Source organism: Pinus tabuliformis, chromosome 5_1 (genome assembly GCF_031772625.1).
Source record: "Pinus tabuliformis cultivar Carrire ecotype Pingquan chromosome 5_1, CPIR1, whole genome shotgun sequence".
Classification (NCBI taxonomy): domain Eukaryota; kingdom Viridiplantae; phylum Streptophyta; class Pinopsida; order Pinales; family Pinaceae; genus Pinus; species Pinus tabuliformis.
The window spans coordinates 760,574,644-760,600,725 of NC_142305.1; positions in this window are offsets into that span (position 1 = coordinate 760,574,644).

Consider the following 26,082-nt stretch of genomic DNA (forward strand, 5'->3'; position numbering starts at 1 on the left):
GGCATGTTGATCTTTTATATCTCATTTATATTACCAATAGAGAATCATTCTTTAAGTATGTTGATAGGTTGTAGTTTCGTGGCCATCTTTATCATAATTAACTATTTGTGATGCATTATTATTAACAGAAAAGGATCTTTTTGAAATGATCTCCAACTTTCCCCTTGTCTCAAAATGCATAATATTTCAATTGAATTATAAATAATATCAAAAATACAAAATAATACAAATCGTAAGATGAAAAGTACATTGAAAACAGTCAAATGTATTGTTCCTTTTTACATAAATTTCTGTATGTCACCACTTTCCTCGCCCCACTGCAAAACCAAAATACTAAAAGAAATTCTATAAAACAAAAATAATCAAAAGGGTGAGAAAAGGAAAGTTGAAAGCACTCATTGTGTGGGAATTGTATTAAAACCCATCAGGGCTATGGACGCTCACTGACAGCAGGTAAATGCATTTATGATATGAAGGTAACTTTGTCGGGGTACAGTGAAGGCTCACTGGTAGCGAAGAAATGAGAGTTCAAGATAGTATAGTACATAAACATATATGTCAATTTGTATTAGATGATTCTAAGTAATCAAATTTAAAGTTTTCTTTTTAATTGTAAATATCATAAATTGCATTCCAGATTAAGACAAGTTGTTACGATATTGAAGAACTCTCCTTTTCTCATCATTTCAATGCTAATGAATTTTCTTGATTGTGAATATTATTGTGTCATAAATTTTTTTCTTGTTTACATGCTAATCTTTTTCTCTCTTTTTTTTTTTTGTAAACATAAATAACTAGTTCACCTAGTTTGTTGCCAATTGCTGTAGCTACAACAACCCTCCCCCTGCTTTTATTTTTGTCTTTTGATAATAAATGAGGACTCTTCTTCTATTTTGTCTTCATTTCATTTTAATTTTGATTTTGGTCTTGATTATGTTTGCATTAAGTGTCATTTTCTTCCTATGACCATTTTCTCACATGACGACACTTGAAACACTTTTCTTTCCTACTCTCTATAGGATGTTACATATGCCATTGGTCTCGTTTTTCCTCTTCAACTCAAATTTTTCTCTTGGACCTTTTTCTTATACCAGCTCACATCTGCTTATTGGATTTATGGTTTGGTACACCTACACCTGCACATAATCAAAGGATTGAAACATTATAAACTCTATTTGATATATTTATTCTATTGGTAAGATTTTGTGTATGTATTAATGTTTTTTCTTTTTACACATCTTTATATACGAAAATATTATTATGTTAACAATAAAATTGAATATATATATATATATATATATATATATATAGATATATAGATATATATTATTATACTTTTCTTACCAAATATTTTATATATTTTACGTTGATGTATAATATGTTTAAATAATAAATAAAATATTTATATGTTTCAAACACATTTGCATATCACAATAACCAAGCCAAATCAAATGAACAAGCCAAACTCATATCACACTCAACCCGTAGTACCAACATGTAGTCACCAAACGTGCCAAGCTAAGGTCGGCGAAACACAACACCTCATCAATCAACTTCGTGAAGGGTAAACTAGTCCTAAAATTCCAGTCAAGACTGCCACTAACAGAAAAGATTCTAATAGGGATTTCAATAGGGCAACTCCTCTCATGTTGAGTCAAGACAATTATGGGCTTCAACACTTAAAACTTAGTGAAATTTTTCTAGCTATATGATAAAATTGAAAAAAAAAGTATATATATATATATAATACTTTTCTTACCAAATATTTTATATATTTTACATTTATGTATAATATGTTTAAATAATAAATAAAATATTTATATGTTTCAAACGCATTTGCATATCACAACAACAAGACCAATCAAATGAACAAGCCAAACTCATATCACACTCAACCCATAGTACCAACTTGTGGTCACCAAACGTGTCAAGCTAAGGTCGGCCAAACCCAACACCTCATCAATAAACTTCATGAAGGGTAAACTGGTCCCAAAATTCCAATCAAGACTGCCACTAACAGAAAATATTCTAATTGGGATTCTAATAGGGCAACTCCTCTCGTGTTGATTCAAGACAATTCTGGGCTTCAACACTTGACTAAAACTTAGTGAAATTTTTCTAGCTATATGAAAACAATAGGTTATAAAATATATTTAGCATGAATTTAATTTCCAAAACCCCTTAACGCTGCATAAAATTCAGAATATTGAATTGTGCATTAAATCTAAAATTTGTCTCTCTTTAAAATGTTGATTTTTCTTTTCCACTAAGTTTGCAATAATGCAAATGAGCAATTTGATTTAATAACATATAAAACTGGTTTTTATGTCATTTGCTAGTGTGCTAGAAACATTTCCAAATGTATTCCTACTTTTTTTTTTAATCATTGATCAATTCCCTTCGATGCTTCTCTCTATCAAAAATAAATTTATGTTTACACAACATGTCCATTCAACCATTAAAAATAGAATTTCTGAGTTTAAAGTGAAATTATATATATATATAGATATATAGATATATTCTTATTTTGATATAACTTTTATATATTTTTTAAATATCATAAACAATATACATCTTATATAAAGTTATATAAAGTTTTAATAATATATGAATAGTATATATAAACTTTTATATAATAATATATTAAAACATTATAAACCATATAAAATATATTTTTTTGAGCTATTGGATGGACAGGAAAACTAAGAAAATTAAGAAAATTTTCTGACCTTGGGCTATGATGCATTCTTGCTATTTATTTTCAAAGATTGTATGATTTTTTTCACCTTGTCTTAAAGATGAACCACATTAATTGGTTTGAAAAATTAACCTAATCTTAATAATGTAATTAATCTCGAAAACTTTTATCTATAAATTAAGAAAATTTATACTTTACATAGCTTAATTTATACTTGACATAGCGGTCAGAGAGTTTCATCGAATAGTGATCGGGTGGGGACATAACAGTTAGTGCCACTCGTTTGACCCGACAAACTTATGTAGTGTGAAGGCATACATTTTTTCGAGTTATAATTTTGTTGTGGCCGGAGCCGATGGCGTTTAATACTCGGTTGGGGTCCAATTTACAAGGTTGTTTAAAATTCATTACCATCCATTACACCTTTATTCCTAAGTCAAACTTGTGTCGTTCATTGAATTCATATGAGGTAAGCAGTGGGTTAGGGTTATTTTAACTGTTTTCTTTATTTTATTTATATTTTCTTTACTTTTATTTAATTCATATTTGTTCAATTTTATTTTAGTTTTATTTTTTTTTATCCATATTTTAATTAATATACTTAATTTTTATTTTTAAATTTTCTATTTTATATTTAATTTATTTTGTTTATAAAATATTTAATTTATTTTTTAATTATATTTAATTTTGATTATTAGTTAATTTTATTTGATTTTAATTTTATTTTATTTTATTTTTTATTTCAAATTATTATAATAATGATTATAACTTATAAGTATATTTTTTTAGTTATTAATTTAAGATTAAGGTTTTAATATTTTCATTTAACGTAATAATAATTTTTGTAAGTTATAATGATCATTATAATTTTAATGTAGGGCAAACATAAATATTTTGTCATGGAGATTTGAGCATGCGATTTTAATCATAGGAATACAAAATGAGTCATATGATGAGGTAAACATTTGCAAAACCTAAGAAGATACCCTAGTTCTAAAGAGGGCCAAATCAAGCACCAACACAAGGTTTAGCAGTGACTTTCCAAATTTGGCAAGCTAACAATTTTAGCCAAAATTGCCTTCATACAGAACATTAACCATCTCAGATATCTCAAAGGATCATTTTTTGAAAGTTTTCTCATCTTTAAACATCTCTTCAGGGCCTTCTTCATGTGCCATGATTATTGAAGCTTGATGTGTGTTTGTTCTCCTTGAAACAATTTTAGATCTTGGCTCCACAAGTTCTCCTTCTCCTCTTTTGAGATTCAAACTTGTAAGCATCAGAAAAAACACTTATAAACAAATAAAATCTTCACAATAACCTATTGCTTTGATACCAAAATGATTTGTATGTGTAAACTTGAAGATCTTAAAAAATTTGCAAGTTAAATTTATGTGTTTTGGGTAGAGGATCAATTTACTAAACACATAAAAAAAGTAAATTTTAACCAAATTTTACAATCAAACAAAGATAAATAAACATATCTTAAATACATAACACAAAGCATGATAAAGGAGTTCACCCCTCTATTGGGCTACATCTCCTGGTCTAGCTTCCAATGGAGGGCCTCTTTAATTAAAAATGCTCAAAAGTGTGTTTACATGCTTTATAAAGCTCTAACAGTAGAACTGGTGTCTTCAATGGATTGAACACAGTAAAAAACTCCCATTTTGGGTCTTTCTGCACCTCATTTGGCCAAAAATTGAGAACGTTATGACTGTTTCTTCATTTTCCCAAATTATGTTGCTAACCATCCTCCAATTTGGCCTAAACATGGCTTGAGCACCCCAAGTGCGGAACCAGCGTGCAAACCTGGCTTGCATTCCCGCTCGAAAAGCGAATTTGTAGGATGGTTAAATCTGCCATTAAGTCCTCAATCCCGATTTTTTTTTGTCACATGGCAACCATAAGATCCATAGCAGGGCGAAGATTTCGGGCTCTGTCTAGCCCCTTCTTGGCCCTCTTTTTTGGTCCATTTTTGCTTAAGAAAACTTACTTAATTCTTATATTATCCATCCATTTTCCATCACATCCACCTCATTTTGATGTATTTTATGCATATTCAGGTATTTAATTTTAATTTTGCAATTTCTAGAAGTTTTTATAAAAATTGAATTTCAAGTGCAATTTTTGGACAGAATCAGAAATTCCTGTAATAGCTATATGGATGTCATATTTGCAGGAGACCTGGGCACGAGCTGGATACATGTATGGAAATCTTGGGAACTACGACTGAACTAACTCCAATTGGTTTGGTCAAAACAAGCTAAATCAGGCCTGGTCAAAGTTGGTCAAACATGACCAGTCATCCAGAAAAACCCTAGGAAATAACGCAATTTTATGATTTCATGGGATTGTCCCTATTTTTAGTGATAGATTGGATGGATATGACTTGGATAGGTGGATATGGATAGATATAGTTGTTATAGATACTTTAGATCAGTTTGTTTCATGATCTTCTATTTAACCCAAACTTTGAAGGCTTATGGCATGTTGAATTTTGTATAACTTATGTGGAGACATTTGAATATTTGAAGTTAATTTGAAGAACCTGTTCTACTTCCATTTTGTTGTTTAATGTGTGGGTGATTGACTGAAGTTGCAGTAGTTGATAACATCTCCAAGTGTGCAAACTTCAGTAGTTGATAACAGCTCCAAGTGTGCAAGGCAAGGGCAGAGGGCACCCACTCCAAGCGAAGTACACTTCATTGTTTAACTAGCTTAATTTTCATGAACTAGTTGCTTCAAATTTGTTTACTTGTTTTCTTTCAAATTTTCTTACTTGAATTGATGTGTGATGATTTATGTTATTGATTAATCTTAGTTTTTTTATCATTTTGATAAGAAGGTACAATAAAGTGTTCAAGTTGAACCCTCCTTCTATTGAATTAATGAATCAAAACTAGAATTCATCTTTATTGTGTTCAAGCAGTTTTACGCAATTTCAGCTTTCTAACAATAACATAATTATGAATGAATTTGTGATGAGGAATATCAAATATCTCTTAAGTTAGGAGTCTCCTTCATTGTTTATTTATGCATCTTAAGCTGTTATTAATTAATGATTTTTATTTTTTTTTAATTTCTATTCATCAAGTGATATTGTAGAAGAAGGATACGAATGGATCTCTTAAGTTAAGAGCCACTTCATCTCTCATATATTTCAGAAGTGAATTAGAAATTATTGAAATAGATTTTATATTTGTAATATGCACTTCCTCAATTCTTCCTATTTTATCTTCTAATCTTGGCTACATTTAATATCCATACATTGTAGACATGCCTCTAAGTTTTACAAACCTAGATTGATAATGAATACTTGTGTTAATTTGTGTTAATAAATTATCTCAACACCCTTATCTGTGGCGCATACTCTTGGTTCTATGGTGTGTTGGTGACTATGGACTAACCCCTCATAACTATGTTATGCTTGTGGTTCTGTGAGGGGTCATATGACCCAGGGCTGGCCCCTTAACCTTTCTGCCTCCGCTCAGTCATAGCGTTGGCTCTGGCTACGTTAATTGCTTGGGGCTATTGTTGTGAGACGAGCTAAGACCTAGCCCTTGGCTCCCTTCCTTCATTCCCATAAGTGCTAGGGTAGCCAGGGGCTAGGGCTTAGCCTGAACCCTCCCCTAATGGCGCATTCATACAAATTTAAATAGAACCATTCAACCATATTTAAATAAGGAACATGGTGGCGTAGTGGTGCGAGCCTTGGTTAAGATGTGTAAGGTATCAGTTTCAAACCCCATAGAGGCAACTTAGCCTCATAAAAAAAATTGGTCAGCCATGAGGAGGCCATGTGGTAGCCACTGGTTGGCCCATGTGGCACTCCCTCATTGGGCCACCACACCAAATCATCAACCAATATAAAACCACCATGTCACAACCATAAAAAATCACCAAATGGTACTAACCACACTCTGCCAAGTGTCAACCATTCATTGGCCGATGGAGGACCAGTTAACCTACCAAGTCATGACCCAGTTAGCATACGGATTGCTGACTAGGCATCCTTGCAACCCAAATTCTAAAAGCTTTAGTTATTTGCCAATTTGATCAAAATGTGATATCGGGAGCGTTCGATATCGGTTTTGAGTGAAACAAATTGCATTCGGTTCAGATCACTGAGATATTTCTAGTCATTCAGGTTTCAAGCTCTATTGCACACTTTGAATTTTGAGCACTATTTTGATTCACTAGATCATGGACTGTGAGATAGTGAAGGATTTTAAGCTCCCTAATATGTCAAATTCTATGTCTCAGTGTAAGCAATCAATGGGTGCTATTGGAAGCCTATCCCACTGATCCTACACCTAAACTACAAAGATTTTTTGTCCTTGGTGCCCAAGTGGGCTTAATCTATGTAAGTTGAGTTATTAAGGTGTAGTGCTTCAAGTCTTGGTTTGGCGTTGTTAACCAAGCTCATGTTCGCTTAGGGTGTGAGTGTGTGAAAATAATCTGTCAATTGGATGAGTCAATTGAGCATGTTTTATGATGCCATGTGCTACTGAAAATAAAGTGTTGAAATTCTGTAAATAATGTTAAAAATGACAAAAAATAAATAGTCAATCAAGCGCACAAAACCCCACCCAAAAGGGCTATCAAGAAGCTAAGCAATAGAGGGAAAACAAGCTACTCAAAGACACGTAAAATGCCTAAAAGGCCTAATGTCAAAGGGAGTGAGATCTAGAAGCACTGATATGTGGTAAATGGTGTAGACACACAACAAAAATTAGAGGTGAAAAATGTTTGCAAAGGATAGGTATGAAGCTCGAAAACCTAGGATGCTCAAGGGGATCCTAAGGGGGAAAGGAAAAATCCAAACTCTAAAGGGAGAAAAGGTGGAATAAAAATATCCAAAAGTGTTGTAAAGTAATGGATTAGACCCTGAAAATTAGTGGCTGAAAATGTTGAAGCCCTAGACTCCTCACCCAACCAATCTCTTCCTAACAATGTGGATGTGTACTCTAAACCCTAGAACACATATTTCATTAAATTTGGAAATATTTTATTACAAGGACAATGACTAGAATTAAGAATTTTGGTTATTTTAAAATTCTAGATCCACCATTTAATTCCAAATTTAATGAAATATGTGTTCTAGGGGTTCTTTTTCCTTCCTCAAAGAGAAAAACTAAGAGAATACAATGTGTCAATTGGATGAGTTAATTGAGCATGTTTTATGATGCCATGTTCTACTAAAAACAAAGTGCTGAAATACTGTAAATAGTGTTAAAAATGACAAAAAAATAAACAGTCAATCAAGCACACAAAACCCCATCCAAAAGGGCTATCAAGTAGCTAAGCAATAGAGGGAAAAGAAGCTACTCAAAGACACATAAAATGCCTAAAAAGCCTAATGTCAAAGGGACTGAGATCTAGAGGCACTGATCTATGGTAAATGGTGTAGACACACAACAAAAATTAGAGGTGAAAAATGTTTGCAAATGATAGGTATGAAGCTCAAAAACCTAGGATGCTCAAGGGGATCCTAAGGGGGAAAGGAAATATCCAAAATCTAAAGAGAGAAAGGGTAGAATAAAATTATCCAAAAGTGTTTAAAGTAATGGATTAGACTTTGAGAATTAGTGGCTGAAAATGTTGAAACCCTAGACTCCACACCCAGCTAATCTCTTCCTAACAATGTGGATGTGTACTCTAAACCCTAGGGGGGTTTTTTCCTCCCTCAAAGAGAAAAACTAAGAGACTATACGCCTAGGGGAGACTGAAATAGAGATAATAAACCCTTCCCAGTCTAAACACAACACTCTTGGAAAATCTCAAAAAAAAAATTGAAAAATTCTTGAATTTTTTTTAAAATGCAGGTACTGACTTGGAAGAATGGAAAACATCATTTTTGGGCCCAAATGTGTACATTGGAACACAAATCTAGGGTTTAAAAGTGTGCTTTGATCCTGAGACTCTCAGTCGGTAGACCTTGCACTTATTTTTTTGTCTCCTTCTATTTGGTACTTGTGACCCGCAGAAAGAACCAAAAAACCACCAAAATCCGAAAATTTGACAAAAAAGGAAATAATACTATAATTAGAAATTGAGAGGATAAAAATAGTTGTCGAAGACCTTGAAATTTACTGAAACTTCAGTCACCCAAGAACTGAATTACTACACCAGTGGAGTCGTCATTTTTTAGTGTGAAATTTCTTGGAAGGTGTACCAAAAACACTTCACTTAAATCACTAGGTGACATGTGACTCTAGCAACAATTTGTGGTTGCTTACACTTCAAATCTATAATAAAGCTTGGAAAACCAGCAACAAAACAACATATATGATCCAAAGCAACAAACAACAATATATATATCCAATGTAGTAACCCAAATGGAAAGGCTTTTAAAATGAATAAATATTTTATTGATGACACTTGGTGAAGGAGATCTACAAAAAGGGTTTGCAATTCCCCCTCTGTGGGATGGGTCGTTTGATGTCCTTGATGCTTCAATAATCAGTTCCCTCTCTAAATGTGTGAAAAAACCAAAACAATGTGGAGAATTCAAATGGGAGTTCAAGTGAAAAGAGACGATAATGGTGACGATGATAACGATCATGGTGAAGAATGAATGGAAAACCCTCCTATTTATAGCAAAGTATTGAGTTAATCTAAAGAATAGAGAATAAACAAATAATATTGACCAAAACAAGATCTAACTGTTAAGAATACTTTATTATATTTTTTGGAGAGGGAAATTATATTCAAAATGGTCAAATATATTTATTTAGAAATAATTAAAAAATAAAATGATTTATTTAATTATTCATAGGGGATTTAATCAAATGTGACAAGGAATAATTATTAAACAATGATTTAATAATTATTCCTAGAGAAAATTAAATAAATAATGATTTATTCAATTATTCTGATGGGTTTTTTTTCTTTTAAATCAGAAAACAATTTAATAAAGATGGTTTACGAAATTATTTCTCATGGTGAAAGTGATTTGACTATGGTAAAATTAATCCTACATGGTGTATTTCGATCCACCTAATTAGAAATGTCTAGGTGATCATTTTTTGGTGATAACAATCCTGCTACCATCATGTTGACGTTTTTATCAAGTAGGTTGCCATCGAGGATAAAACACTAGTCATATTTCCAACAATCTCACCCTTTGGACTTGATGGAAACCACTTTTTTGTTTAGTTAACTCCACCTGTAAATACTTGTAAACACATTTGTAGACATGCTAAGATTCTTTCTCAAGTCACCAAGCATTCTCCAAACACCAAGCTTCTCTCCCCCTTTGACATCAAGGGCAAAGGGCTTACCAATGTTGAATGAAGACTTCATTCTCCTTTTAGAGAGATGAGCATTGTAGATCTGATGCTACTGAATATGAGAACTGACCATGCTCCCCCTGAGCATATGCTAAAACTTCTAGAAGATATACAAAGAAGTACATGATGCTATGACTGAGCCAAATATGTCTTTTCCTGTTATCAAGAACTCATGCTAAGATCAATCAACCAACACAGTGGGGTTACATATTTGACTCAATATTACATAATGTGCCCAAAATTGAGGGATTACATACATACTTGACCTGAATGAATATTACAATTTTACATCATGGGTCTTTATATGATCTTTAAAACAAGAGACAAATATGGCATTTAAAATCGAAACCAAAGACCTCAATAGAGAGGTAGCAAGACCATGATAGTCATCAACAACCATCATTCACCATATAATAATTCGTACTATGATAATATGATAGAAGAAATATGATCATCATTATGCAACAAGGAATGATCAAGAAGTCATAATGCCAACAATGAACTATTAGAAATATAGCAAATACTCCCCCTGAACTTGTGTCATCTGTTCAATGTCAAGATTGATCATATTCATAGTAAAGTCATTAAAGAAACTTCATTAACCAATAAGACCATCAAATTAGAAATGTCGTATAGCAACCATCATAAGCCAATATTACTTCTAAGTTTCATTTGAGCAGTAATAGACTGTAACCAGTGAACATCAGAAGCAAAGGGCTACAAAACTACTTATTGAAATATACTAGAACCTCTCCTTGAGTTTTTCCCATAGTTTCTTCTTGATAGAGAAACATACACTACTGTCTAGAACAAAAATCGCATATATACACGACTATCCCTCATGTGACCTGTGTACAAAATGTAAATTGTAGTAATTTCAGTCTCTACTCCCCCTGAACATGAAAGATCTGTCAGAATAATTAACAAAATGATGTGGCAGAGACAACTCCTAGTTTCTCTCTGGGATATTCAAAGGAATCACGTGGAAGTGGCTTTGTAAATATATTTACAACTTCCTCCTTTGAGGGAACATATTCGAGCTTGACCTTTTGTTCAAGCATTTGTTCTCTCAGAAAGTGATATTTGATTGGACTATGCTTGGATTTCGAGTGCATGACATGACTTTTAGAAATATTTATGGCATAAGTATTATCACACATAATAGGTATAGGTTGAGGAAAAGTGATTTGAATGATTTGCAATATTTGCATCATCCATAGAAATGGAGTGTAGCAAGTTGTAACAACAACATATTATGCCTTAGTAGTGGATAAAACAATGGAGTTTTTTTTTTTGAACCATAATACCAAGCGAGGTCCCAAATAAAATGCTCCTCCACTACTACCCTTTCGATCATCAATATTTCCTACCCAATCTACATTTTTGTAAGCATGAAGTGAAAAATGTGCATCGTTGGGATACCATAGACCAAAATCTTGAGTTCCTTGTAAATAATTGAATATTCTCTTGACTTCATGGAGATGATTTTCTTTAGGATTTTCTTGAAATCATCCAATAATCCCAACTACATGCATAATATCTGGTCGTGTTCCTGTAAGGTAGAGTAAGATCTCGATCATAGATCTATATTCTGGTTGGTTTATTGAAGGAAAATCATTATGTGAATGAACATTACATCTTGTCAACATAGGTGTGGATATAGGCTTGCAGTCCTCCATTCCATATTTCTTCAAAATTTTCTTGAGGTACTTGGTTTGTGAGAGAAAGATACCATTCTTTACTTGCTGAACTTGAAGACCAAGAAAGTATGTTAGTTCACCAAGTAAGGAAATTTCAAATTATTGCTGCATAACTGAAGAAAATCCTTGACTCGTAGATTCTTCATTGCTTCAAAATATGATGTCATCAACATAAACAACAACTACAATAAGTTTATCTTTATCCATATTTATATATAGATTGCTAGTTGCAGACCCCTTGGTGAAGCCTTGTTGTTGAAGATACCTGTTAAGACGATAATACCATGCACATGGGGCTTGTTTTAGCCCCTATAGAGCCTTCTTAAGCTTGCATACAATATTTTTATCATGTCCTAGAATGAACCCTTCAGGTTGTTCAATATAAACATTTTCTTCTAGATATCAATTTAGAAATGCAGATTTAACATCCATTTGATATACTTTAAATTTATGAAATCTTGAAACTGCAAGGAACATTCTTATGGGTTCAAGTCTGGCTACGGGTGAAAATGTTCCTTCAAAGTCTATTCATTATTGTTGATCATAGCCTTTGCATACGAGTCTTGATGTGTTTCTAATTACCTCCCCATTTTCATTTAGTTTATTTTTGAATAACCATTTTGTAGTAAAAACTTTTTTATCGTGAGGTATTCGTACTAGTTCCCATGTATGGTTCTTTTCTATTTGATCATGTTCCTCATTCATTTCCTTAACCCAACATTCATCTTTGCTTGTTTGGTTTACATTTTTAGGTTCAATAGTGGATAGTAAGTCTAGATAATTGGAACTCCCAACAAGAGTTCTTCTAGTTTGTATTCTAGCTTCCTTTTCACCTAGAATTTGAGATTCCAAATGATTTTTCTGAACATACCTTGAAGGAGTCTTTTCTAATTCTTTTGTGCTTTTAGTTCCTTCTTTTGGTGCTGCATTAACTCCCTCTCCTACATCATTTTAGCTTGTTGTAGTAACAAGTTCGTCATATGTTGGTGCTTCCCTTTTGGTACCTATGGATGCTTCATCAATTACAACATCAATGCATTCAACAATCTTTTGAAGCCTTTTATTATAGCATTTATATCCTTTCCTTCTAAAGGAATATCCAAGAAGGATTCCTTCATCAGATCTAGATTCAAACTTTCCAAGTTTATCACCATTATTCTTTATGTAACATTTTCTTCTAAAAAAATTGAATTGTTTGACAGTTGGAGGCTTACCAAACCATAGTTCATACGGATTTTTATCATTGTTTACCCGAATATGAGATTTGTTGAGGATATTTACAGTTGTATGTGTTTCTTATCCCCAAAAGGTATGAGGTGTTCTAGACTCATAAAGCATGGAATGTGTCATTTGTTGGATTGTTCTGTTCATTCTTTTTGCCACTCCATTTTGTTGAGTTTTAGTTATAGAAAATTGCCTCTTAATACCACGTTGTTCACAAAAGTTGAAAAACTCATCTGATATAAACTCTCATCCTCTATCATATCTAAGACATTTTATTTTTAAGTCTAACTCATTTTCTACTACAACTTTGAAGACCTTAAATTTATCAAATGCTTCATCTTTAAGTTTCAATAAGAAAATCCAACACATTCTAGTAAAATCGTCAATGAATAATATGAAGTATTTTTCACCTCGAGGAGAATTCTTTCTCATATTACCACACAAATCAATATGAATAAGTTCAAGTGGCTTACTTGAAGTACCTTATTTAGCATTAAATTGAAGTCTGGTTTTCTTACTGAATTGACATGATTTTCATTTGTTGTTTTCTAGTAGAGAGATGTTAGGCAAGTTACGTACTAATCCCATTCTGCTTGACTTTTGTAATTGAGTTAAGCTTAGATGTTCCAATATTTTGTGCCAAAGCCAACTTTCTTCTAACTGATCTAAAATAAGGATTTGAACAACTTGTCATGCTTACAAGAACCTCCCACTCCAAATCTTAAACAAACATGATCTAGCTTATGTTGACAATTGCGGAATTATGTACTTGAAACAGGTGTATGTGTTTGTTTGTTTTCATCTGTTTAAGTGCTTTAACTTGATTTGTTTCTTCTGATATTAAACACATATATCAGACATATAATGCAGCAAATAAACATCACACATAACAACAAATTTAATAAGGAGTTCACCCCGATCTAGTGGGCTACGTCTCCGTGAGCTCTTGTCAACTTGACTTGGCTCTTTGGGATTATGGCTTGAATTCTTTTACAAGTTCCACACTCAACTCCAGAGGTTACTAAACTGAACCAATGGGCTTAAAAAACCATCTACATCCCTATCATGGTTGTCCTCATTGTGCAAGCAGATCTAGGCTCCCTTGGACTTGATTCCTTCAGTAAGTGCATTGAGCTTCCCTGAGATTCTTAATGGCAAAAACTCCTTAAGAATGCTTGAAATGTATCTAAAAAATCTGCTAATGTCTCCATCACATATATGACATCAACAAATGACTGTTCATTTTCTCAAAACGAGCACTGGATCCCCGATCTAGGCCTTCCTCCACGGATGGCACTTGGCTGCCTGAAACTTCCCTTCAGCGTCTCGGCCTTTATAAGTCTCAAAATGCTTCTGAAAACACCTTCATTGGATTTATAAGGTTCATTACAGTTAGTAATGACTATTTGTTTGCTGAGAATGGATACTGGTAGCTCCTGCAACAACCTCCAACCCCTGGTGGCCCTAAGCTCCAAAATCTCCCTGGATGAAAATCTCCTTGAAGATGGCTTCTTCAGCTTCTTTGGACTGTTCCAATGGCTTTAGAGAGCCCATGTGATGCAGGAAAGTGTTCCCTCTGAAGACAGAGGCAACCCCTCTAGCCCTAGAGTGGGTCTAGTCACAAACAGGACAGATCAACAATAGCTTTCCTTAAACAGTGATAATTGGAGGCCTACCTCAACCGGTGGTCGATGGAGTTCTGTTGTGCTGCTCTAGCTTCCGCTTCCTTCTCCTAATGAGTGATCAACCTAAAACAATGCAAAGGAAATACAACAAAGCACGTAACCGGAAAACAACAATGATCTATTTACTCACAAATTCAAGAAGTCATGAGCTATCAAGTAAATTACATACAAGACATAGGAAAACATCATTGATTGTATTAATAATGAAATAAGAGAAAACTTACAACCAAAGTCTTGACGTCGCAAGCCTTCTCAGAGGGATCCAACCAGCATGTTCCTCAAGCATTCACTCTTTGAAGATGGATCTCCCAACATACAAAGTTCTCTCTCACTCATAAGTTTTACACAAAGTTAAGGGCACTTCACAACCTTCCACAAGCTATCAACAATCCCACACTTGTCACACTCACACCAGCTATCTAGCAAACTCACAAACACTAACAGCACTGCTCAATCCAAGAATTTACCAACTAGCCAACTATCCAACTAGTAGAGCATAGCAATGGTGAGAGTTTAAATAGGAGAAGGAGTCTCCATGAAAGGTGGAAGAGAGAGCTTATCACCAAGGAAGGTAGCACAATTGACGGAACTGCCATGCCAGAGAAGGAAGGGCAACACAAACTATGCCAACAACTAGGTCTGGAGTCATCCAGAAGGCTAACTATTGGAACAAATTTGCCTAATCTGGGTCATCACGAGTGTATAACTAAGATTTAGCACTGACATCGCTAGTGAGCAATGTAGCTAGTCAGATCATCGCTAAAGATAATAAGTAACCTCACACTGGAGCATGCAATCGGCCCATCACGGGAATCAAATGTACTGTTGTGCTGATAGCGTGGCTGGATTGTTTATGAGCATTGTTCAGCGAGTATATTAAGTCCATAGTCGCAATGAGGCAGATAACTTAGGAAAAGTGGGTCATTTGGCAGCACAAGAGAGCATTTGTTCAATATGAGCATGTTCGAATTGGACCCATGACATAGTAGAAGGACTGGGGTGAAGGCAGTGACAAATTACTGTGTAACAAATGCCCCCTAAAGTATGAAGCCTGAGAGAGTGGGAGGGGTGAAATGCTTTACGAAACTGACTGCGCTGGAACACCATCTAGAAGAGCCTGCATGCGCAAGTACAACTAATATCTCTGATAGTGAAATACATGTAGTCTAGGCATGGACGTAGCCATCCAAAAGACATACGAACTAGGTCTGTGGTATGGACACAGCCATCCAGCTAATAAGACCATGATAATGATAAAGGTATGGTCGCAGCCATCCATGAAGACTTAGGTATGGTTGCAGCCATCCATCAATGAGTCATGTAATCACGAACCAATCCACGCAGCCCGAACATGTGTAATCTGAGTTCAGGGTCTTGAACCCAACCAATCATAGTACAAATTCTAGCATGCGAATAGATGTGTTGAGGTTGAGCATGATAGAACATCGCTTGATTACCAGTCAATGATGAAAACCGTTAACAAGCACGAGAGAGACCACCAATAATGCCAAAGGTTCTCAAGGTACTATCTAACATAATCCACGAAGTGTGAAGAAGGAGCTGAAGTCGAACACTCGTGGAATCACCCAATCAACGACCAATGATGAAAGTCGATCATCAGGTGTGAAGCACTTGCCATTGAGGCATGCAAGCTCTAAGGTACCAAAGGGGATCTCTAGATCAATCTCCTAGATAATAAGCTGATTTCAACAGGAGACGATCCGTCGCAGTAGGGCCATAATGTTTCCCCCATCAACGACACGAGATAAGGAACAAGCGATAGATGGCGAAACAGATTATCAGAGGAGGAGGCAAGGATGTAAACTGCAGAAGGATTATACTCATGAACATGTCAGCGACACGACTCCGGAGGGTGGTAACATTCAGGTACTAAGGGATCAAAGGCTCGATGGAGACAACATGGATCAAATGGAATGAGGCGAAATGACAACCAAAACCCGCGGAAGGCCAAATGACGATGTTTGGATGTCCCAACCCGACAAGAAGCAAAAGTGTCAATGTTCAAGAGTGACTAGCTGCCAATGATGATTTCCAAATTTTCCCCCACCATTGTTGACGAGTACCCCAATTGTTTTTGAAAACAAGCTTGAAGGGGATAGCATATGCTTGTAATATAAGTTTGACTGTCGGTCGAATCCAACCTAGTAATACTTTAACGAGCCCTAGAGAGGAGAAGCTCGAGTCTCATCATGGTGACGAATCCAATGTCTTCGGGGTTTAACGAGTCCGACATAGGCAAAACTCGAAGTATTTTCCATGTTTAGAGAGTTTGAAAAAGACACGGAAAAGAAAACTCAAGGGGGGTCCTTTTTCATAGATTTGTGTCTCTCAAGCCCGAAAAAGTATAAAACGATAATCGAAAGAACCGCTTGACCATTACGATCAAGGAGTACTTTTCGTCATTAGTGACCTCGATTTGAAAGAGTAGAAAAGCGATCGAAGACACGTCGTTTCGTAACCAGTATCGAACCTAAAACGACAAAAGTCCGGTGATCTTTTCATATTTATACGGTCAGAAAAGAGTTGAAAGTGGACCGCCTTTTTAATTCCGTTTAACGAGTAAAAAAGGGAAAAACTCGACAATATTTTCGTCTTTAAATGGTCGGAAAAGAGCTAAAATCAGACCTCCATTTTTATTCTCTTTAACGAGTCAAAAAGGGAAAAAATACTCGGCAATCTGTTCATCTTTTACGAGTCAGAAAAGAGCTTAAAGTGGACTCGTCCTATAGGAACGAGTGGTATAAAGGGTAGCAACTGGTTCCAACAATGGTGGAATTGCTCAAAACATGTAATGGTCAAGAGGCTAGTTAATAAAACCACTCATCGCTGCGGTTCCTCAGGAAAGGATAAACAATCAAGTGAAAGCATATGATCAGCCAAAGAGATGGTGGCGATGGAATGAAACAACCAAGGCTCATCTAGCAGAATTTAGCGGATAAAAATGACAATCACGAGGTGTAAATCAGGTATGGGTTCATTTTTACACAAGCTTGAACCATGGAGAACTCTGCTTGGATTTGGTTTCATGTTTACACAAGCTTGAAATGAAAAACTATGCTTGTTATAAGTTCGCATTCCCCCAGCATAATGATGCAAATCGAGGTACATGCCCCCCAAGCTTCATTGCATTCAACGAGGTGGATGGAATGAAGGTTCACGTTCAAGATCTTGGAAAGACTCGACTCGGATTTTACGAGATCTTAATCGAAGACTTGATTTGGAAAGGGAGTTGATTCATTTTTTAATGAGGTTGACACAATAAAAGAACTATCCTCATAACCCTTGTTTCATTTTTTAACGAGCTTGACACAAGATCAGGAACTATGCTCGAGAATCCTTGTTTCATTTTTTAATGAGGTTGACACGAGATCAAACTATCCTCAGGACCCTTGTTTCATTTTTTAATGAGGTTGACACAGGAACAAACTATCCTTGTACATCTTGCTTCATTATTTAACGAGGTCAACACAAGAAAAGAACTATCCTTGAGACTCCTGCTCATGGACCATATGAGAACATGGCTCCCAAGAGGTCTTCACAGGATGGAAGAAATGCACTCTAGGAGGAATACATGTCATGAGGCACTAATGACAGATTAGGTTCCAAAGCCCCCAGTGCATGATGTATGAGACCATCTGCATGATCATCAGCAGAGGTGGAGACAGAACGGGTAGCCACATAATTGACCTGTGGCAAGGAAGGCACGACTTGTGAGTAAGAATCGATAGGGGACGACGGCTACACAGGAGGCACCGGGGGACTAAAGAATGATAATTAATCTATAGTCACCATTCTTCCGTCATGTGGGAAACAAACCACACGGAAAAGTGAAGAGATGAGGGCCCCCATGGCATAAACATAGTCACAGCCAAGGAGAAGACTGAAATCTAAAACACCTTGGACAACCATGATGTCTATATAGATGGTTTTGCCCCCCAAAGTAACAAGAAGCTTTGGGAGGATCCCTAAAGGTTGACTGGTTCCTCCGTCAAATGCCAACAGATTCTGCGTGACTAGCATAAGCTGTGGGGAGCCCAAAGCTTGCCAAGTAGTGAAAGGCATAAGACTAACAGATGCACCCTCATCCAAGATAGTGCCAGGTACTGCCTTATCATAGGCATGTACTGTAATCTAGAAAGGCACATAGGATGGAAGGCGGAATGTAGTCAAATGACTCCAGTCAAAGGAAACGACTGAACTACTTGGTGGGGGAATCGTATGACTGCCCCCCTGCTCTACAGGAACTGAAGAAGGACTCTCATGATTAGTCAAGATAGGAGGGTCGTTCTCAGATTCAGGAGAATTTGACGAGATAAGAAGAACATGAGCATGATGCTCTTTTGAAACAGAGTGATCAACAGGTGGTGAACCCAACTCGTCACTCTCTCCGACCAATGGTTGGTCTGGAATAGGCTTAGCACAGCCAGGCTCAGAAGGAGGAGGACAAGCAAGAGAAGCATCTAAGTCAATCTCTTTGTCGACGGGGAGAGGGTCTGAAGGGAGCCTTTGATAACCAATGGGAAGTTGGGGTGAAGAAGCTGTAAGACTTTCCAAAACAGTGGAAGCTTTATCCATGAGCGGACAAAGGTGAAGGGGATGGTTGCCTTCACATAGCCTACAGGGGAATCGAATCTTCCCTTTCTTCTTACTGTTGCCAGTTGATAGGGTAGCATCGTCATGAGCTTTAGAGGATGATGAGGGATGAGCTAGATCACGAGACCATACTTCTAAAATCCTAGGAATGCCAGGACAATCACAAAGAAGATGGTCACCTTTGTACAATTTACAAGGAAACTTCACCTTCCGCAGAGGAGCAGAGGGTGGTACGACTTGAGAAGTACTCGAAGCAAGAGCTACACAGGTGGCCTTGCGTTTATCAGACTTTTTCTTCTTATTCATCTTCATCTTCTTCTTCTTCATCTCCTGGTTACTAGATGTGAAACTTTCACCAGGCAAAGGAGGAGAGGAGGAGGAAGAAACAGGGGAAGAAGGCGTAGGCTCAACCTTGGAGTCAACATGTCATGGTTCAGATGAAGGAGATGGTGGAACAAGATTCATGACACTCGGGACCATCGAGGTTGAAAACAACCAAATGAGTAAACCGATGGTTAACCCAGGCAAGGACAGTGATGCCATATACGAAGCACCGTCATTTCCAAATGAAGGAAACGGACCAAGATTTCCATCTGGGGGAAAACCTTGGCTAGTAGACTCGGGGAATGTTGCCATTGAGACCGAGCCTGAAAAAGCACTCTTCTCACAACCAAGAACTTGAACTATTCCCAGGAATATTTCATGGGCAGTAAATTTTATGACGCAGGAACAAAGCTCGACCTCTTCAAGTTTCAAGAGTTGAGAAAAGGACGAAAAGATGACTCTGTCTCTTTCAAGGTTTAATGAGCCTGAAAGGACAAGTGCTAAGATGGACCTTTTCTTTTAAGGAGTCTGAAAAGGAATGAAAGTGATTGCTCTGGAGAACTAGGAAAAAGTTTTACCAAACAACCCATAAAACTGCATATACACCTTGGCGATCATATGAAAACCAAGTAATTTCCGTACGGCAGTCAATCTTCCCGAATGTCGTGTTCGGTGCATTACGGTTTGCAAGGCGGTAGACACAGCTTCCTAGGGATAAATGATGATAACCTAGTGGGGTCTCCCAACATATACTCGACGATACATGGGAGCAGAATTCCGTACTAGACCACTATTGAGTCACAGAAGGAGGAATCACCCAATCTTGAGTGAAAACAAAAGTGACTAGGTTTAACAACACTAAAGCACGTCTCTAGCCTAGACCTCTAAATAGTGTGCGTGATGTTCCAATGCGTTGTTAGGTTTATTCAGTTCATTTTAGAGTTGATCTTGAATTATGTTTCAATTTTTAGGCCTTACCGTATGTATACAACAAATCCTAGGATGCAGCTAGAATGAGCGAAATATCCTTTTACTTCAATGAACACCTACCTATGGGAGGGTAGAGAGATCATTCCCAAACCAAGAAAACCAAGATAAATAAAGACAGTCACTCAGTGCATACAGACATCAATTCCTAAAGTGCACATATACTACTAATGAGAGATTTTATCATTCGCTTTCCAATATGTAAACTTGAAATGCAAATTCACTTTCACTTTCATATGCTAAATGAATGCAATCTTTTGATTTTGATGTCTTTAAATCTAGAAGAAGCAAATAAGAAACAAGCAAGTGTGGTAAAAACCGGTTGATCCAAACAATTGTGATCTATATTCGGTAGTGAAAAGAAATCGAATCAATACCAAAGATTGGTTCAATAATAGTCACTAAACAATCAACCAAAAACAAGCAATGGGGAAGGCTCAATCAAACTAACAAAAAGTTGCAAACGAACCTTGAACAAACCAGCAACCAAGCCAATTGATTCAATAAACTTGAAATAATGAACTAGGTCACACAGGAAAAAATGCAAGATTCATTCAACAAAGCCAAAGAAATAGTGCCTTAACCATAAACAGTGAAAAACAAGCTACTAAGCAAGTGAGAAAAGCAAGGGACCGACAGGACTGATGGACACAGGAGGCAGAATTGAGATAAGATTCTCTCAGCAATCAGCGCGGGTAATACACAAGCAACTAGCGCTGATAAAGAACTAACTGCAGCAACAGAGTGATGTCAGCGCAGAAGTACACGACCTTTTCGTGATGGATGGATTTATAGAGTCATCGCGACTATGAGACGTAATTATGCGACGCACAAGATCTTACAAAAGGGTGAGCACGATGACAGTGTGACTGTTAAATTTTAATCTGCGATGATGATTAAAACAATGACAGGTGAACAAAAACTCCCAAGCCAAAAACAATCAATCCTTCAATCAAATAGAGGTATTTCCCAGATCAACCCAGGAAACTCAAAAGACTGATAGTCAATCCCCAAACTTCCAAGAGAGACCAAATCAAAATCGAAACAAGAGAAAACAAGAGAATAACATAGGACAGACTCCCCAGTGGAGTCGCCAATTTGTGATGCAGGAAAGTGTTCCCTCTACAGACAGAGGCAACCCCTCTAGCCCTAGAGTGGGTCTAGTCACAAACAAGGACAGATCAACAATAGCTTTCCTTAAATAGTCATAGTTGGATGCATACCTCAACCGTTGGTCGATGGAGTTCCGTTGCACTGCTCCAGCTTCCACTTCCTTCTCCTAATGAGTGATCAACCTGAAACAATGCAAAGGAAATACAACAAAGCACGTAACCAGAAAACAACAATGATCTATTTACTCACAAAGTCAAGAATTCATGAGCTATCAAGTAAATTACATACAAGACATAGGAAAACATAATTGATTGTATTAATAATTAAATAAGATCAAACTTACAACCAAAGTCTTGACGTCGCAGGCCTTCTCAGAGGGATCCAGCCAGCATGTTCCTCAATAATTCACTCTTTGAAGATGGATCTCCCAACATACAAAGTTCTCTCTCACTCATAAGTTTTGCACAAAGTTAAGGGCACTTCACAACCTTCCACAAGCTATCAACAATCCCACTCTTGTCACACTCACACCAACTATCTAGCAAACTCACAAACACTAACAACACTGCTCAATCCAAGAACTTACCAACTAGCCAACTATCCAACTAGCAAAGCATAGCAATGGTGACAGTTTAAATAGGAGAAGGAGTCTCCATGAAAGGTGGAAGAGAGAGCTTCTCACCAAGGAAGGGAGCACAATTGACGGAACTGCCATGCCAGAGAAGGAAGGGTGACATAAACTATGCCAACAACCAGGTCTGGAGTCATCTAGAAGGCTGACTGTTGGAACAAATTCGCCCAATCTGGGTCATCGCGAGTGTATAACTGAGCTTTAGCACTGACATCTCTAGTGAGCAATGTAGCTAGTTAGATCATCGCTAAAGATAATAAGTAACCACAATCGGACCATCGCTGGAATCAGATGTACTTTCGTGTTGATATCAGGGCTGGACTGTTTATGAGCATCATTCAGCACGTATATTAAGTCCATAGTCGCAATGAGGCAGATAAGTTAGGAAAAGTGGGTCATTTGGCAGCACAAGAGAGCATTTGTTCAATATGAGCATATTTGACTTGGACCCATGACACAGTAGAAGGACTGGGGTGAAGGTAGTGACAAATTACTGTGTAACAGCCCAAATTAACCTAGGTAGACTCTTGTTTAACTCTCTTAGCTCAAAAATTGCCTCTTGAGTTCATTTACTCAGTCTCTCCTAGAATTACTCCACCAAATTTGGCAAACTTCAGCTAACTATAGTTATCTGGAGCTAAATTTTGCAAACTGAGCCAAATTTGGAAGCTCACCAAGGGAAACCATCGAGCTGACTAACCACACCTATCTGGCGCACATGTGACTGGATTTTCTAGGCATTTAACGTTAAATGCTAGCAGGTTTTATTAGCGTAACCGTCAGCGTGTGACCAAGTTGGAACTGCTGGCGGGTAGACCGCTGGCGGTCTATCCCCAAACCATAAACGTTAACTGTTCAAATATAACTGTTGACCCAATAGTGTTAAGAACCACTACATAGCCAAGATAGTTGGAACTCTTTGTTTACCTGCGGGAGCTCATGGGTTCGATCCCGCTCGACCCCATAAAACTTTTACAATGCCAATTCAAGGCCACGTGGCGGCCTCCGAGCTTGCCACATGTTAGCCCCTGATTGGTCAACCAAAACAAGATATTATGGGGAATATTCTAGAGAATATTCCAAGGAATATTCCTCGAAATATTCTTTTTTTAATATTTCCAAAAATCAAAATTTTCTTGAAAATTGTAGTTTTATTGAATTTTTAAAAATGCGATAAGTCCTTCATACGTTTTCGGTTTTTAAAACCATACACGGCACTAGAATAAGGAAGACGAAATCTATCCGGTCGTTCAGGTTCGACACTCTTTTGAACACTTTAAAATTTGAGCTATCATTGAAGTCCTAGATAAATATCTGATCACTCCTCCCCATTGGGAATTTTTTGGACCCCAAAAGACTGATATACTGATCTGAATAGTAGATGAGATTACAACACCCTCTTCTTTTAGCCTCCATACACTTGCCTTGCATGGCTAGTGCCTTTAAACAAAAACATGAAGGTAGTCGACACTTCCCTTCCTGGATGCGCTTGTCCTCCTGTTAAGAACTTTCTTCCTTGAACTCATTCAAAATTTATAGAAGTTAGTTGAACATCGCTTCCAAGAAACTTCCATGAAAAAGTCGCAAATGTAACCATGGTGATTTTTGTTGCTGCAAATCTTCTTCTGTAGATGATGTCGAAAGAAGAAAATAACTTGATGAATAAATTCTTGTTTCAACAAAAGAAACAAATTTCACATCTTGTGAATTATCATCATGTTTACAAATGATCGACTATATCAAAAGTCGACAAAAATCATGCTTTTCAAAAATTTGACCCTTCAAGTCAAGCATGTACAAAAATAATTTAAACGATGCTTTTACAAAGATGAAACACTTCATCATTATCCCCCTTTTCAATCTTGGAGATCAAATCAACTTTTCCCGGTCAATATTACATTACATGCATGTTTAAAACAAAGTAATCAACCCTTTAAGTTAATCACACATACATGTTCAAAATACTAGGAAATCATCATCATCCCTGTGCTCATGCATATCTTTCTCATGCATGCATTTCATCCTTCAACTTTCTCTTAAGTACAATCATAAGTACAAGATCCTCGATCACATGTACATGTATTTTCAAAGCTGAAATGAATATAACTTTCTCTGCAATAAAGCGAGTCTCATACTCAACTTTTCCATCCTGCAACTTGCATTCCCTTAGCAAAGAAATGCATATAATCAAAAGACATGCAACCTTAATTGGATAAGAAATCTAACCACTTCTTACCAATCCACTTCAAAGGTTCTTCCTTTAACTACACATCGACATCAACATGTAGATCATCCTGACATATATCAATGATGGAAAATTCCTTTCCATTCTTGCCATACTCTTTCTCCACTTTCTTCAACTTTCATGGAAGCATTGTTGGATTCAAAGTCCAACACCTTTCAGTAGTATGTCCTTGCTTATGGCAATAACTACAACACATGTGCATCTTCTTGATAGCATGATTTGCATTGTTCAATTGACCTTTGTCTTCTTGCCTTCTTTCCTTCAAAATTTTCCTGTATGTGGCCATTCTTTTCCAACATCTAGAAACACTATGGTTAAACAAACCACAAAAAGAACATGCAATTATTTTCCAATGCTTATGTGGAAATCCACCATGCTTTACATGATCAAAGGAAATATGATTAAAATCAGATTTATACCTTTCCCTTTCACCTTTATTACCTTCATGAGGAGGTGATTTGAATGAAGAAGAAGCTCCCTTTGGAACACCATCAATCCCTTCAATGGTTTTAGAGCTTTCAAAACTGTCTTGTTCAAGTGCATGCTTATGAACACCTTCTTCTTGCAAAGTATGTTTCAAACTATGGCATTCCCCAAGAATACAATCTTTAAAACCTTGAGGTAGAGAACCTAAAATGAAACTTCTTCTAGGAACTATTTCAATTTCCTTCATAGCTGCTTTGGAACTTTCTCCATAAGATTTCCCATAGCCAAGACCCAAATACTTAGGCATTTCCTCAACCATTATTGGCTCAACAATACCTTGTGCATGTTTTTCCAATCCTTTTCCTTCATATCCCATTTTGGACATCAACTTGGACCCTATGCCTATGCTATGTTTCTCAAAAGAATCAACATAAACATTCTTAGAAGAATTTGAAGACAAACTAGAATTGTTTACCTCTTCTTCAAGCTGATACTTGGCTAAGGCTTCTTTGGCAACAAGGAGTTGTGTCTCCAACTCATGCATCCTTTCTAGATTCATGTTTGCAATATGAATTTGGCTTTCCATTTCCTACGATTGGTTAGAAAGCAACGGTTTCTCTTCCCTCATGGAATTCAACTGCTCTCGAAGTCTAGTGCTCTTTCTTTCATCCTCATACATTTCTCTCACCATATTCATCATGATGAATAATTCTTGCTTCAAGCCTTCATCAAAGAATATTTTAAAGGAGAAAGATTTTGAGGACTCACTTATGGAAGTTTTCATTATAAAAGTGAACAAAAGAACTTCAACAAAATTCAGAATCTAATAACAAATATCTGAACCAAATGACTACACCAAATGACTACACAGTCAATCTCTTATTCAAACAACCATTTTGCATCAAACCTCTTGTGCTTCAAGGATTTCCTTGAGGTCCTTGGGGTAAGGAGAATTCCTTCAGCCCTTCTTCCTTCTTGTCCTCTCCTGGACTTAGCTATCAGTAGCTTTCCCTTCACCTTTGCAAACTCAAACAATAGTCAGTTTACAAATAATCAAATAGTGAAATCCTTTGTACTGTTTAAACACCTTTCAAGTCAAACAAGCAAATAGATTGCTCTGTCAATCAAGCATCCTGCTCT